We start from the raw sequence: 15603 nt of genomic DNA on the forward strand, positions 1-15603 counted from the left end.
GACAATGTTTCAACTTTTGCAGAGTTGATTTTTTTATGATCGACTCATGTTACCGCTTAGCTGTTAATTGCACCCGACAGTGTTGGCAACACCTCGATTTAGACAATATGTCTAGTTCTTCTAATGCCAATGCTCCAAAGCATTAACTGTAAAATAAAATAAAAGGCGCTTTAAATAAATTTCTTTTTTTGCTGTCCGCTGACTGGTAGGTTTTCAGAGAAAGTTAAGAAAACAAAGACAATGTTTATACTACTACAGATAAAAATATTATTTTTCTAAAAGAAAGGAAATTAAAATTGAGCTTATGTTAATATGCTCGTGGTCTTTGTCTGTGTTTGTTGTTTTTTTCTGGCTGGCTTGTAGGTATTTCAAGAATCCAAACAAAGAATTTTGTTTGAAATTGCTTTCTCATCTTTTCATAATTCTCATCTGGATGAGAAGGGTCCTAATGGCGCGCATATGATGAGATGATGTGGATTCTAATACTACAATACAACCAAATGCAGTGTGGCCTTTATTTGGCAAACAAATACGCCAATAAAATCGCTTTGTCAAGGTCCACCGCATTTTACGAGAGAGTAGATCATAAAATATAGATCACCAGGAATGGTTAGGTGGCTTTGCAAAATATAGCTACACGGATGACAAAAGTGCCACATTTGCAACAAATATTCGCATATATGTAGATCAAAATTATCTCCAGGGTCACCGGAAAGCCTAGCTGACGTCATAAATTAAAAATGGCCACAATATATTGCCTTAAAATGTGAAAGGCGGAGCCTCCCTTTAAAGGGCGCGAAGCTATGGCCGCGTTCATTGTGTAAGTGGACACCCAACAGGCAACACACAGGCACACGCTCAAGAAAATGCCACTTTTTACTTTTTATTTTTTCCGTCCGCAAAACGCAGACAGACTGCCAAGCGGCCATTCAAATCCTAACGCGACTGGAAGACGATGTTTCAGGAAATTCGAGCGTTGGTGGTGGGGAACAATGATCGTTGGCGATTTGAACCAACCGTCAATCAAATGCTTGTATAAACTCTATTTGCAGGATTAGCAAAAGGTGACAAAAGGTTGAGATCAGTTTGTGTAATTAATGTTATGGAAATCAAACATCGTACTGGCCAAGTGTTTGACTGGAAGGAGAATTTCACTAAAAAAAAATAATGCGAGAACCTTGGATTGAAAAATGCGGCTTTAAAAGACGCATAATTTAGGCAGTTTTAGTATTTTTTTAATAACCTGACAAAAAATCCAAAATTACAAATAGAACGCTAAACTAACGCAAATCATTTATAATGATGACGTCATAAACCAAAATGGCCGATAAAATTCACAATGTCTGCTTTTATATTGTCTGATTATGTTAAAATACTATTAATTAAGCCAGTTTCAATATTTTTTGCCTTAACGAAAGTTAACACTCCACATTACAGACAAAACATACAATTGGTGAGTTTTAATTAATATGATTACGTCATTAAAACAAACTGGCAACCCAATATTATAAAACCTGTGATTATGAAGTTCACTATGCTTAGCCAATTTACGTGACAAAATTATAGTATAAAGGCTATGTACATTTTGTATTGATGATCCATAAACTCAAGATAGGGCAGAAATGTACCAAAAGGTAGTAATAAGCTCAACAAAAGTAACAAACTGGTAGGAGATTATTGATTATTTAACAATTGTCTTTGTCTGAAAAATAATGAATCGATATAAATGAAATGAAGGCAACTAAACACACTGATTCTAACTTTGTTAGCGATACGGTATAGTGAGTAGATCAATGTTGTTCTATGATAACAGGACATGGCACAAAACCGATGTCAGTGAATCTACAGTGCTGTGACACTGGTCATGTGACCTGTGTCCCCCGAAAAGGGCTAATGTTTTGCGTTTGTTGAATTCTCTAGGCTTTTGTGTCTTGGTGATTGCGGTAACAGACACATAGTTTTGTGCAAAGGTAATTCTTTTTAGGGGATGTGGTGGCCCTGAAAAAGCTGTTTAGTTACTAAGGGTTTATGACAGAAGAGATGACTTTATTTATTCTTGCCTTTGATAGCTAGCGAACCCTGCTTTTTTGCACGTTCGCAAAAACGTAAAACACGCCATTTAGCACATAAAATAAATGGAAAGTAAAACAAAACACAAGAACTGAGAAAGATTTTAAGATTCCTCAAAAACCTTGCAAATCAAACACAGCGTATTTTGGTCCAATATCACTATTTTGCAAATTTTCATTCAATTTTACTTAATTTGTCAATCCAACATTAAATATAATTTGGGTTCACCTTTTATGCTGTCACGCAGTCATTAGTTCCGTTATAAAGAAGTGTAAATTTATGCAAATGTATGCAAATCACCCGATTTCCTGGCTTCTTTTGCCTCCCGATTGCAAAATTTCCAAAAAAATTTAACTCCACTCTGGCAAAGTCAAATTTTCTTAAATGTTTACATTATGTTCTTTAAATGCTATATAACAAAACGACTATTTTGTTTGGCAATAAAGTTCTTACATTTTGAAAAACAGGAATTTTAATTTTGCTCATCATGATTGTAATCACTTTTTTTTTTGAGTGTCAATCTTTCAACCCTTTCCATTCTAGAATGCGGATAGATAATGCAAAATAAAATAGTCGTTTTTTGCTACATATACTCTTTTTCAAGTGCAGTATTAGATTTTAGAAAATGGTGTTAAAATTTGACTTAAATTAATTTTGATCATTAATACCAAAATTGAGGTGTTTTACGCCAAATATACACTCACTTCATCCATCGAGTAAACTGCTGCCACCATACTAAACTGTACCATCTTCGCTTTTTTGAAGATATATAGTATAAAGGGGTTTCCCTGTCGTCTTTCACGAGAAATATTGTTTTGAAGAAAACTGTGTCGGTAACATGCAGCAAAATGTTGAAATCAAAGCATTAAAGCTGCCCTTCTCAATCCCAGATGCTTACATTAGCAAATGTGTCAATAGCCCGTTAACAGTTTGTCCTTCTTTTGTTTTCATTGAATATTTCCTTAAGTAAATTATATTTATACTAGATAAATCTGATAATTGAGAGGGGGATTTAAGCAAAGGCTTGACATTTATTTCCTTCGAAGTAACGACACAGACAAAATCCCGTACGAGATATCAACACATTTATTCGCATCATAAGATTGCGCTTTATCATGAGAAAATGTTTACAAAAATTCGTTCAAAGATTAGTCCATGTAAGACATTACTAATAACGAACAACTCGAAATTGTAAAACTATCTCGCAGCAACTAAGATCGATAACAACGTAACTCCAGTAGAAAAGATTTCTCTAAACAATCTGTCTGAAAACAAACAAATCACAATAAAGCCTATGGACAAAAGAAGAGGCATAGCAATGGTGAATACGCAAGATTACATCATAGAAAGTTATAGACGGCTGCAAAATGCAAACTTTTATTGTACGTCTTGACAACAGTAATCATAGGTTGGAAATGGTATCGAAAATCATTAAAAACATATGCGACAAGAAAATCATTGACGAGGCGACTTGCAGGCCCATTAGTAGAATAATGCGTACACAACGATTGTATATCCTGCCAAAAATCACAGACAAAGCTGATACGACACAAGGAACAGGCAATATTGGTCAATAACCGATTTATCATACTCCATGCCAGAATTTTACTAATACTTACGAAAAACCTTAAATTTTGAGGCTTTACTTTATTACGCCTTGCGCATAAATATCGAAATATTTGTGTGAACAGGCTTCATTCATAAACTATACAAAGAAGTCAACATCACGTGCGACATCGCTGCAAGTCCTCCATATCTCAATGAACCCCAAGAAGAAAGACACCGGGATTCAAAAATCGTCGTACAGGAGGAACTTTTTAAGGTGCAATATGCTATTACAATTGTAACCGATCAAAAATTGTCCTTTGCTTTAAATCTCTCCTGATTTCGATCGCGCTTGATCGTTGTACGGCACGGAGAGGGGCCGCCATTTTGTTTGTTTACACTGAGAGTTGCCATAACAACAGGTGTCGCGCGCGCGACATCGCTGTCACACCATGCGCTCGCTTCCTGTTCGAAAGTAGACTGTGCGTGCCGTGCGAACGTCAGAATGTTTGCTTGAGCTTGTCTAAAAAATTACAAGAACTTTAACAAAAACACCATGGGAAACATTTCCGTATTTAGCAACCCGAAATATCCGTGTTCCTCAAAGCCCTTCATATTTTGCGTTGGCGACATCACTTCGCAGGCGGAGAGCGGCAGCCATTTATTTGTTTATGTTGTTTACCATCAAATTGCAAAAGTTGTTCGAGAACACTCCAAAATCGATGACGTTTAACGTGCATCTCTCAACGTTTACCGTAAAATATCGAGGCTGATATTTTACGCCAGGTAAACGAGGATGAAGCGATATGGGCATTGGTCTATGATACAGAGAAAAACAGACCATGGTTAAAAGGACGCAAAACCCGATCTTTATCGAACACCTCATTACAAGTGGCTGTTCCAGCCCACAACCAAATCTCGGAATTTCTAGACTTTTTTATAAAACCAATAGTCCAAAGACAGCCAACACATGTCAAGGACACAGCACAAAAGACTCTATTAGCAAGCTACAATCAATAAAAATACATGACAACTATACTGGTAACATTAGATGTGATGTCAATGTACACAAACATGCCACAAAATGAAGTCGTAAACACAGTGATCATAGAACTGGACTCCGAAATAGTACCAGCTAGCCGACACATATTAAACAAAACAACAACAACGTACAGGCGAACCCCATGACAGCCCTGAGCGCACACACAACCTGATGGGATGCAAATCGTCGATCTTGCCTTAAACGACGTTCTGCATCCCGTCTATTAGTTACGCATAGTTTACTTTACTACTTTAATGGAATATGCGCTTGGCACCTTTTGAACGTCTTAGCAAACGATCGGCTGTCCCAATTATACAGTTTACACCCGAAAAATTTACCAACAGTGCCAAGAAACAAAGAAACTAAACACATTAGTGAAGGCAATACTTGAAAAACAACCGAACAAAAACGGCGCTTTAAACGGGAAGTTACAGGACCGTGGGCGCACAATAGGGGGATTACAGATGACGCAGCGATTTGCATACACTAGGCGGGAGTTTTTGAATTTTCATAGGATCGCTTTGACGGTATGATGGATTTGAATAATCATGATTGGCACTTTCATGACATATGCAAAGAGCGGCCAAACGGTCGTACAGGGAACTCATTTTGAAACATATGCGTTCTCTGACAAAAACGAACATTTTTTTCAGTTTATTTTCGACTCAAGTTTTGTCGCGATATGCAAGATTCAATGACAATGAACGCCTGAAACATGACAAAATTATGGGATGCTGGGATAAACATAGCATGTCCGATCGATAGCGTGGCTTTTTTGCATATGCATAGATTTACGATAATCCGGTTTTTACAGGGTACGTTCCTGTTACACAGCGTCTTCCACACAAGGTTGAACCACAGACCACACGAATGATGCAGTGACAGCGTCTTCAACACTTTTTAAAACTGTAACAACAACGTTAGAAAAGCAGATTAATCCAACACGATCCCGGATTCATAAAAAGTCAGACGACTGACGGCCAGCAATCCTTGATCAAAAAACACACATTCTAAGGTTACGAAACTCAATCCATGAGAAGATACAACAAAATAAAAGATACATTTGTGTAGGCAAGATTTTACAACAAAAAATCCAAATAAATGAACACCAAGGACACAATAATAGCATCTTCAACATAAGCAACAACAATTTGAAACAAAGAGATTCTAACAATACTGTTAGAAAACGACAACAATCAAACACGAAGCCAAAAAAAACTCAAGCGACTGATGAAGAAACATCTCGGGGTTTGAAAGGCAAGCGTCGAACTCAGATATAACCAATCCGGCTTCGTCTCGCCATGGCACACTCCGAACATTAATTGCAAAAACACTGTATACAATAAAACACAAACAAACAACATACAGACAGACAACATAAAAACCACGGAAAACAATACACGCCTAAACTAAACAAACGAAAAAACTAAAAACAATCAAGTAGTTAATGAATGTAGCCACTTTCCCTTTATTTCACTTTTCCCCTTTCTTTTACTTAGCTGAGACTTTATTACTGGCAAAAGGAAGTTTTAACACTTTCCCGGCACAAGGCGCCATACAAGAATTATCCTAACAGCACTTTAGACCAACCAGGTACAAGTTTCCCGAAAGGTGTCAAGTACGTCGGACTAACTCAATTTTTGAGGAAAACATCTTGAACAATAGGAATAGCTGAAGGGCCATAATTCCAAACTGATCAATTTATGGTGGGCACGGGACTGGAATAATAATTAATATAATATAATATAAGTATTATCTAGAAATAATAACACGAATAATAATAGGTTCAATTTCCGTGAAAATTTCACCATAAGGGTATTTTGGGTCGAAAAGACCAAAAATGATATCGACTTCACTGCCACATGTTTCAATGGTAACCATTTTAGGGGTTGAAATTTCAGTTTTTCTAATATCCCATGAAAAGTTACTTTGATTGATATGAAAATTATCTGGTGGGGGAGTTCGGGTCAGAGAACACAAAAACTAGACTTATTTTAATGTTTTGAGTTGCCATGGTAACTATTCTGGGATTGAAAATGTTACTTTTTCCCTAATTCCTATTAAAGAACTATTGATTGATGTAAAAATTGATAATAAGGGTTTTTCTGGTTAGCACACCAAAAAAAATCACACTCATTTCAATGTGAGATGTTTCCATGGCAACCATTCAGGAGTAAAAATTACCAGTTTTTCAAAGATTCCATCTAAAATCCAGGGATCAACAGAATGTGTTATATCAAAGGGATATTTTGGGTTAGAAAGACCAAATATCCAGTGTAAAAATCCAGTAATCAACAGAAATATTATACCAAAGCGTTATTTCGGGTTTAGAAAGATAAAATATGACATCCATTTTTACTGCCCTTTTTTCATAGTAACCTATTTGAGTTTTAAAATTTCAATTTTTCTCCTAAGTCCATTAAATTTAATCCCAGTTACTATGCAAATGCTCTCCTAAGTGTATTTATAACAGCATGAACTCCATGTTCATTTTTGTTTTATGTTGCCATAGTAACCATTTCGGTAACCACAGTTTTTTTTATTTAAAACCATAGACCCTCGAGAGGGTCTATGTAAAAACATAATTCACTGTTTTTTATTTATTTTATGGATTTCTAAGTAACAACTTTTAACATTTGTTCTATAATAATAATAATAATGATAATAATAATAATTGTAATTTCTTTGCCTTCAAATTAATTTTATGTGCTGAAATTAATTCTACTAGTATCCGAACCCAATCCTCCTTATCACCCAATGTACCATTATATTTATCACAAGCAGTAACAGTAGCGCACAGTTTTTTTTGTTTTATTTAAAACATAATTCACTGGTACTTATTTATTTTATGGATTTATAATTAACGACGTATAATTATGTTCATTTTATAATAATTTATTTTGATTTCTTTGCCTCATTCCAGGAAGAATAATGAAGACAAATTATTTCTGATTGTTTAACTAAAGTAAAATTATGGCCATGTAGTGGTGCATTATTTTTTGTGTGACCTGGCGTGACCCCATAAACTCTATGATTCTGATGATTAGCTAGATCTCCCCTTCCATGGTAGCAATGGCTAAATTTGAACATGGTCCCTGTATACCTTTTAACATTTATTTTGACCCAGCAGGCCAAGACAAGGGGAATATTACAAGTTAAATGTTTCATGTTTAATATTGCCCATAACTTAAGCAACGATAACAAGTTATGTATACTTATAACAAAATTCTGTAATGATGTAGCAGACTACATTTATAGGACATTTTCGAGAAGGAAAAGCACAATTTAAAAAATAATATATCCTTTTTTTGTCTTCAATGTGGTATTCATTATTATTAACGTGTCTTATAAGCCCAGCGGGCTGGATTTGGCAATAGAAAACACTTCATTGTAATTTATTTAAATGGTGAATAAGTCCACATAGGACACTTAAATACATAAAATACAACAACAACAACAGCCCAGGGCTCGAAATTAACTATTTTCCCTGGTAGTCCACTTGGGCTACCATTTTCTGAAGTTGGTAGCCTGGTGACACTGGCTGGTAGCCCATGCATATCTTAGATCAGGGTATCTTTTTTCGTTAACCAGACAAGAAAGAGCTATTTTACAAGGTTCTGCCCATGATGCGAATTTTCTAGTCTTTTGATGTGTATACTTACACACCTTTAATGCCCAAGAAACAGGTGTAATGGACGACAGTGGGAATCAAAAGTTTTGTGACCTATAAACAACCAGTTTCACTCTCACAGTTGTATGCAAATTTTAAAAGTAGCCATGACAACATTACAACAATATGGCCTTTTCAGCACTGAGACATACTGTACAATGGCTAAAAATTGACCGTGGCCCTTCTGTTGGGAGGAGGCATAATTTCCGTGTCATTTAGATTGATACATTATTATCAAAATGCAACGAGAATGCGTTTTTATTGGCCATAGTTTCCTGTGCCTGTCATTCAAGTACGTCAGTTCAGATATTGAAACTTTGTTGCAAAGTTCCACCGCACGGCCGGTCGTCTCCAGAACAAAGTCATACTATGGCAAATTTCTATGCCCAGCTGGGTTTGACTGCATTTATCTAGCTCGTCCCAAAGTGACGGACGCATCTTTCAACCTTTCAGCTTGGTGAAAAACGCATTTATTGATTCGCCAAAGGCCTGTGGACTCGCTTATTTTTGCACAAGTGCTACATGGACATAGGAAAAAGTTGTTGAATACTCACTGTTTCAGTGAATCAGCCATGATGAGAGTTCTCAAATCAAAAACTGTGGTGTGTTCAAATACAAATGTCTTATCATTAAATGTTGTCATTGTTATACAACAGTTACAACAGTTATACAACAGTTAGCATTTCAAAGTCTGTCACCCTGATTTTTTAAAAGTTTGGAGAAAGTCGACATTTCCATCAGAATGATTGAACGACGTGAAACGCAAAATTCCATCTCATATTATCTGGCGGTATGTACAGTAGAAATATTGTATACCGTTGCTCCAGGTACATATAAGCTTATACTCCACAAAATGGCCACAGACGGCGTTAACTTTCTGTAAGGATTTCCTAAACGTCCTATTTGTTATCTTAGGGACTCACTTGTGATGTACTGAAAAGTATTATCCGCAGTAATTCCAGTTTCTGTCAACATGCAAAGCTCAACGACAAGATTATAGCACAAGACGTAGTGTACAGACTACACATTCACGCGCAGGTAAACTCAATTGCGCATGCTCATATTGGCAGACTACACTGGCAAACAAGTGCGCATGTGTGAAGGTATATTTGCAGCAAATACACTGGCATAGACTCTCCACAGTCGTTGTGCCTTGTTTTGTGCGCGCCCACGACTGCCACGATGGGCCTGCATTCGAACACCTCTTTTTCAGAATTCCCACAGCTTCAATGAACTGTTATTAGATTTCTATATAATACTTATAGCCCCTAAACTTGTAATAATAATAATAATAATAATAATAATAATAATAATAATAATAATATTTATATTACGCAGAAAAAATACACTATTTGTATTCCCTAAAAATGTGTCTTGAGGCATGGTGGAATGAAAGACGTGAATCCATATGGCGTAGGTTGACAGGCAGACTGTTCCAAGTTTTTGGTCCTGAGTGGGAAAAGACCTTTATACCAAAGGTCTTTGTGCCACCACGCGGTATTCGTGTGTCAGATGAAGAACGTAGGTGTCATGAGGAGTCTAAATTTGAAAAAGATCAGAGAGATTTTGTTGTCCAGTCCCTGAACCAAGTCGAAACAAACTGTAGAAAGATTTTACTGTGTACGACTAGCAATTGCAACCAGTGCAGGGATTTTAAAAAGGGTTGTATGTTGCGTTATTTTATTGCTTCACAGACATGTCTCGCTGATGAATTTTGAACACGTTGCAATTTGTCGATGACGTGTTCCGGGCAGCCAGAAAGAAGGTGTAATGTCGTACTATCCGTCATACTAAACAGGCATTCCGTATGGCCTATATGACCTTTGACATGTATTTCCCATGATCCATAGTCGGTGTGTGCTTCACTGCAAGCCAGCCGTCATGAAGCAATAAAGTTCAGTTCTTTATCAAATACTTGTCTTTCAATGGACAATTAGATCTTACAACTTGGCGACGAGTTGGACGAACACCGAGACCATGCACAGAGAGCACTAGCGACGTATTCCCTGAAGTTTCTCGCCACAAACGTGAGTAAATGTATGCAGTTTGCCAATGCCCACTGTACGAGTACACGTGCGTAAACCGCCATATTGAAACTCAGTTCCCGAACTTTACAGAGCACAGCAATTTTCGCCTGTAGCAGTTTACTCCGCGAAGCATTGTGTACAATTTCTCAAATTCAGCTCGAGAGGGCGGTGTTCAATATCGAAAGGGTAGGCGAATGTTCCAGAACATTTCCCATTGGTGATTCTTCACTACCTACCCGTATGTAATGACGTCAGTAACTGCCATTTTGAAAAATAGACGCTACAAGGAGCGGAACGGTGTTTGGTCGACGGAAATCTGACCATCCTAACTGGAATTATGAGGTTTGTAATTTTGCGATTGTATCGCGGTTTTAACGGCTACTTTTCAAAGTTTCGACTGATGACTTTTGGTTGCGATTAAGAAGTTCTGAGGACATGTATTTTGAGTTTTTTTATGTACCATTCTAGTTTTTTATCAGACTTCGGTACAAGCCTTTGCAAATGGCGACTGCCAATGTGAGCTGTTTATTTTCATTTTGAGCTTGGTATTCATGAAAATCTTTATGCTTTAGCACCTTTTGAACCCGGAAGTTGCATTTCTGTAGTTGTGACTCGCTCACCTTAAGGGTGCTTGTTCATATCAGTTTGTGCTCACCTGTTTATCAGTCGTTATTTGATGCTACGACCATGCTAGAATTGCCATTGGACAACCTTCATCTATCTATCACCTAAAATCAAACTCGAACCGGTAAAATTACACCGTGGCATGACGTAGGTCCTCTGATTCTGTGTGTCATCACGACATTGGCGGTTGACGAAATTCTTACTCTACGTTTGTATTCCGTTTCCAAGGATTATGAGGTCTATTTTCACTTGTCATTTCACTTGTTTCTTTTCAACAGCAAACGTTTAATGAATAGATTCCCAGATTTTTGAATTCAGTGGAGGTGTAAAAGCCAGAATATCACACAAACGTAAGATAATCCGATCAACTATTGAAAACATGTGATGAGCCAAAGGTTTAAGTATCCTGTTTCTACCAAATCTCTTTCTATTCCATTACAGCATGCACCTCTCTGCATTTGTATGAGAATTCAAGAGTCTTGCTGACTTGTGACAGAGATCATGGATTCTGCTCAACCGTGTAAGTGTTGCTTTACATAAGTTTGAATTGTACTGTTGTGTATGACGAATTACCGCAGTACATCTATAGTGTTGTTCCTTGATGCAATTTTGTTTTGATTGACTGATAGAAAGCCATTGTTATAGATAACTTACGCTCTCCGGAAGACAACTGTAAACAAAAATCAAAACTACTTGAACAACTTTATTAGTGGACAATCATAGTATGCAGTTTGGGCAGCTACAGTTTATTAATCCACGTCTTCTCTTTTTTTACAGCAGCTCTATGATTGGTACCAGAACTAATTAGTCCTCTGATGTATTCTGAATATGGCTACTGTTTTTACTCGAGCAAGTTCCCATGGTGTTGAACTGCATTGCAAATACCTTGATCTGCATTGTAGACTTTGTGGACGGACGTTTGCAAGTGTTAACAAAAATGTTTCACGTTCGGGACAGAAGCGCCAGGCGACGAAGTTTAATATTAATGATAAATACCTTGGTGATATTCCCTTTGATAGTTTGATTTTCGAACTGTACAAAGTGAACACTGATTTTGATGTTTCTGGAATTCATCCAGAGTATTTTTGCTTATATTGTTATAGACACATTGTGTCACATGTTCGTGATCCGCATTTCAATTCACCTCTAGAGTTAATGCAGTGGAGACCACACAGCAATGATTGTACCATATGTGCTCTCCACAAACATGGAGGTAGGCCTAAAAAGCGTTTGAGAGGAGTTGCTAAACGGAATGCATATGCTACAAGTGAATCAGTTTATAATTGTGAGACTAGAAGCCCTATTGTCACCATTTTACCAGACCACTCATATACTTCATTTTGTAATGTGAGGGGAAAAGCTCATCACGTTTATGAAGCTCAATGTAGAGTTGATGCAGAACATTTCATGAGTAACAAAAAAGGGACAATGAAGTTGAAATGAAAGATGTTGCTGGTAATAGTGGTGACAATAAAAGTTTAGTTGGCATTTCTGAAATGACGACAACTCAAACAAGTGATGATTTAGTCTGTGGGCTAGATGAGCAAACCTTTGTAAACAGTCCTCTAGAGAAAGATGTAAAGTGTAGTGTTTGCAATGGTGTATATTTTAAACCAACGCGATTAGACTGCAGTCACACTTTTTGTAGAAACTGTATTATTAGTGGGCTTCACTGTGCCAATTCTTGCCCACTGTGTAGGGAATATGCAGATACTGACAGTTTTAGGAAACCTTCAGTAACACTCATTTCACAGCTTTCACTGCTTAAAGATAGATGTGATACCTGTGAAAATGTTGTTTCATACACTTATTTAGAAGACCATTACCCAAGGTGCAGTTCAGATGTAAAACAAATTTCTTCTTCTTTATGTAGGGGTAGGGGCCCAAGTTTAAAAAAAATCCCATAAATGAGTTAAAATTAATCAGCAGTAAATCACGCAGAGTCAAGCCATTTCGTGAAGCAATTTCAGCTCTTTGTGAACTGAAGCGAGAAAATGAAGAAGAGGTCTAAAGTATAGTTTAATCGACTTTTATCGTGGTACTGGTCAAATTGAAAAAGCTAAGAAGTTAACAAAATTCTTTGGAAAGACAGAATCCGGAATGATGTGAGAAAGTGCTTGGCTCTGCGCGTGACCACCTTCCTGACTAAAAAAACAGTATATTCACCAACGTAACACGGTTAATGAGTCTGTAGGATATGAGGTTTTCCAACCCTATATAAACCAAACATCGAAGAAAAGAATCTCCTACCATCAAATGCGAAATTCTCCTTACTTCATAACCCAAATAATATATTTTCGAGTAACTCAAAATCTATCCCAATAAACATATCAGAGCGGTTCCAATATCCTGGTCTTATCAGACCTGACATTGCTGGTTTCAGATGGCGATATGATGAAGCTATTGCTCGGACTTTGTTGGATTATAATCATGTCATTGAGGAGGGGATGGATAAAGCAGGTTTTGACTCAAAGGCGGGAAACTTAAATTTACATGTAAGGTTTAAGGATGGGGGAGATGGTCTCAGTGAGATACCAATGAAAACATCACATAAAATTTGCCAAACAAAGCATTCAGGTACGCATTTGCCCTCACCAAAGTATGGGTAGTTGATGAACACCAAATAGAATCTATCATATATTTGGAGGAGTCTCCAAATTCTGAATTCATTACACAGCCATTACTTGTACATGTAGCTCTGTGTGATGAGAGTGACAAATTTGCTTTATCCGTCTGTGTGACACCTATAGAAATGAGAAACAGGCCTTGAATAATAATACCATGACTTTAGAAAATGAGATGGTAACACGTAAATATGTAATCCACATAGAGACGACAATGATGGGTGAAAAATGTGAACGTGCAGTGGGAGGGTTAGCCAGTTCAGGATCAAATTATAGTTGTACCATGTGCTTTTATAACAAAGCTACAGATACTGACATCATTGGACCAGTACCCATAACCAGAACATTTGAAGATACTGTTGAGAGGGGTAAAAAGGCCATGGAAAATAATTTACGGGGTCTTAATCTGAGTAAAGAGCAGCTTAAACTGCACTGCAAGGGTGTGTTACCGGGGGTGCCTCTGATGTCAAATCGGCCAATGTTGGATGCTACTCATGCTGACATAAACTGTTCATCTTTCCTTGCAAACATTTTGGATCATGAAATTTCTGAAATAAAAGAGTGGAATTTAACTGCAGAAAATTCTGAATCACTGAAAACTGCAAAGCAAAACGTGAAGATACTCTTAAACAAACATTTGGGCTTAATACTTCCCTTATGATGAAGGGAAACTATGGTAGGCTGTTGTTTACTGAAGAGTGTGAAAATGTTGCTCTCCGTCTCATTCCAACCACAGACCGCCAAAATGCTGTCCATCGATTTTATGTAAAGTTCAGGGAGCTCTGCGTACAGAGTGGAGGTGTAAGAACCTTTATAGAGATCATCCTTCTGAATTGTCGGAATTTAATGTTAATGCAGAACAGCTTGGATTGATATTGAGGGGTGAATTTTCATACATAAAGAAATGCCCTAATTACATACACAAAATCATAGGCCATGGTCATGAATTGCTTGTGAAATATGGAACCATTGGAGGTGATGCATCAAAGGGAAATGAATGTCAAAACAAGATTTTTAGATATGTACATCGAAACTTGAGTAGAAAGAATTGGGTCTTTGATATTCAGGATGTGCTTGTTTATTCATGGTTGTTTACGAGCAAAGCTCTTAGATCAGATGTATTTGATTCACTCATAAAGTATGCTTGTAGAAAATGTGGCAAACTTGGGCGTAACATATGGACATGTAGCTTTAACGGCGAGGAATAAAGGTGTAATGGCAGATTATAATGCGTTGTATTGATGGTTTGAATACCAGATATTAAGTATTCAGATGTTGATTGTTGATTTGAACAGTGTTTAGAATGACAATACACCAGAATTTAAAATTAACTTGCTTTTGTCTGTTTATTAACCCCTGAAAAATAAAAACCCATAAACCTTTTCACCTCAGCATTTCCCTCTTCCCTCCTGCACATTCTACAAAAATATTTAAAGGTACATTTGTTTCTTAAACGCGGATCAAATCTTAAATTTTCACAAAATAATTGAAATAAAGTGTCACAAACTGAACATAAAACTGTACTTGTGGTGCCAGTTGGTAAGTCCTGATGCTGATTCTGATACACCATACAGGACTGTGCACACCTACATTGAAATGAAAATGTTTCAAAATCAGTATCTTCCTCAGAAGGACTTTCACAACTGGCTGAAATTGCAGAACATAAAGGTGAGATGAGTTTGCAGAACTAAAATTACAGATAGCAAATCTTTTTTTCACAGAAAGAACAAAAAAATTAGAAATACTTTCACCCAAAAATAATCCCTCCCAATTTTCAAATAATTCTGATTCAATTTTACAAACACTTTCCCTGTTAAGATCAATAACCCAACCAATCTTTTCCCTATCCCTCCACACACATAAATTTGGTTACTAGAAACGGAAACAGAAATGTGATTTGAAATACTGAAATGTAAATTCACCCTTCCCATGAAACATGCTTCAAATCAAACTCTAAGTGACCCCAAAAACATGAATCAAGATTATGATGGTGAAAATAAT

At 36.9% G+C, this 15603-nt stretch overlaps 1 long non-coding RNA gene across 1 annotated transcript; it reads left to right on the plus strand.

Annotated features, from left to right (window-relative positions):
- Nucleotides 1-10538: 10538 nt before the first annotated feature.
- On the plus strand, nucleotides 10539-15300 carry LOC139151090 (uncharacterized). Its single transcript, XR_011556343.1, has 3 exons — nucleotides 10539-10700; nucleotides 11257-11498; nucleotides 11756-15300. It is a non-coding gene; the product is annotated as an uncharacterized lncRNA (long non-coding RNA).
- The last annotated feature ends 303 nt before the right edge of the window (nucleotides 15301-15603 follow it).

This window comes from Ptychodera flava, chromosome 15 (genome assembly GCF_041260155.1).
Source record: "Ptychodera flava strain L36383 chromosome 15, AS_Pfla_20210202, whole genome shotgun sequence".
In the NCBI taxonomy this organism is placed as follows: domain Eukaryota; kingdom Metazoa; phylum Hemichordata; class Enteropneusta; family Ptychoderidae; genus Ptychodera; species Ptychodera flava.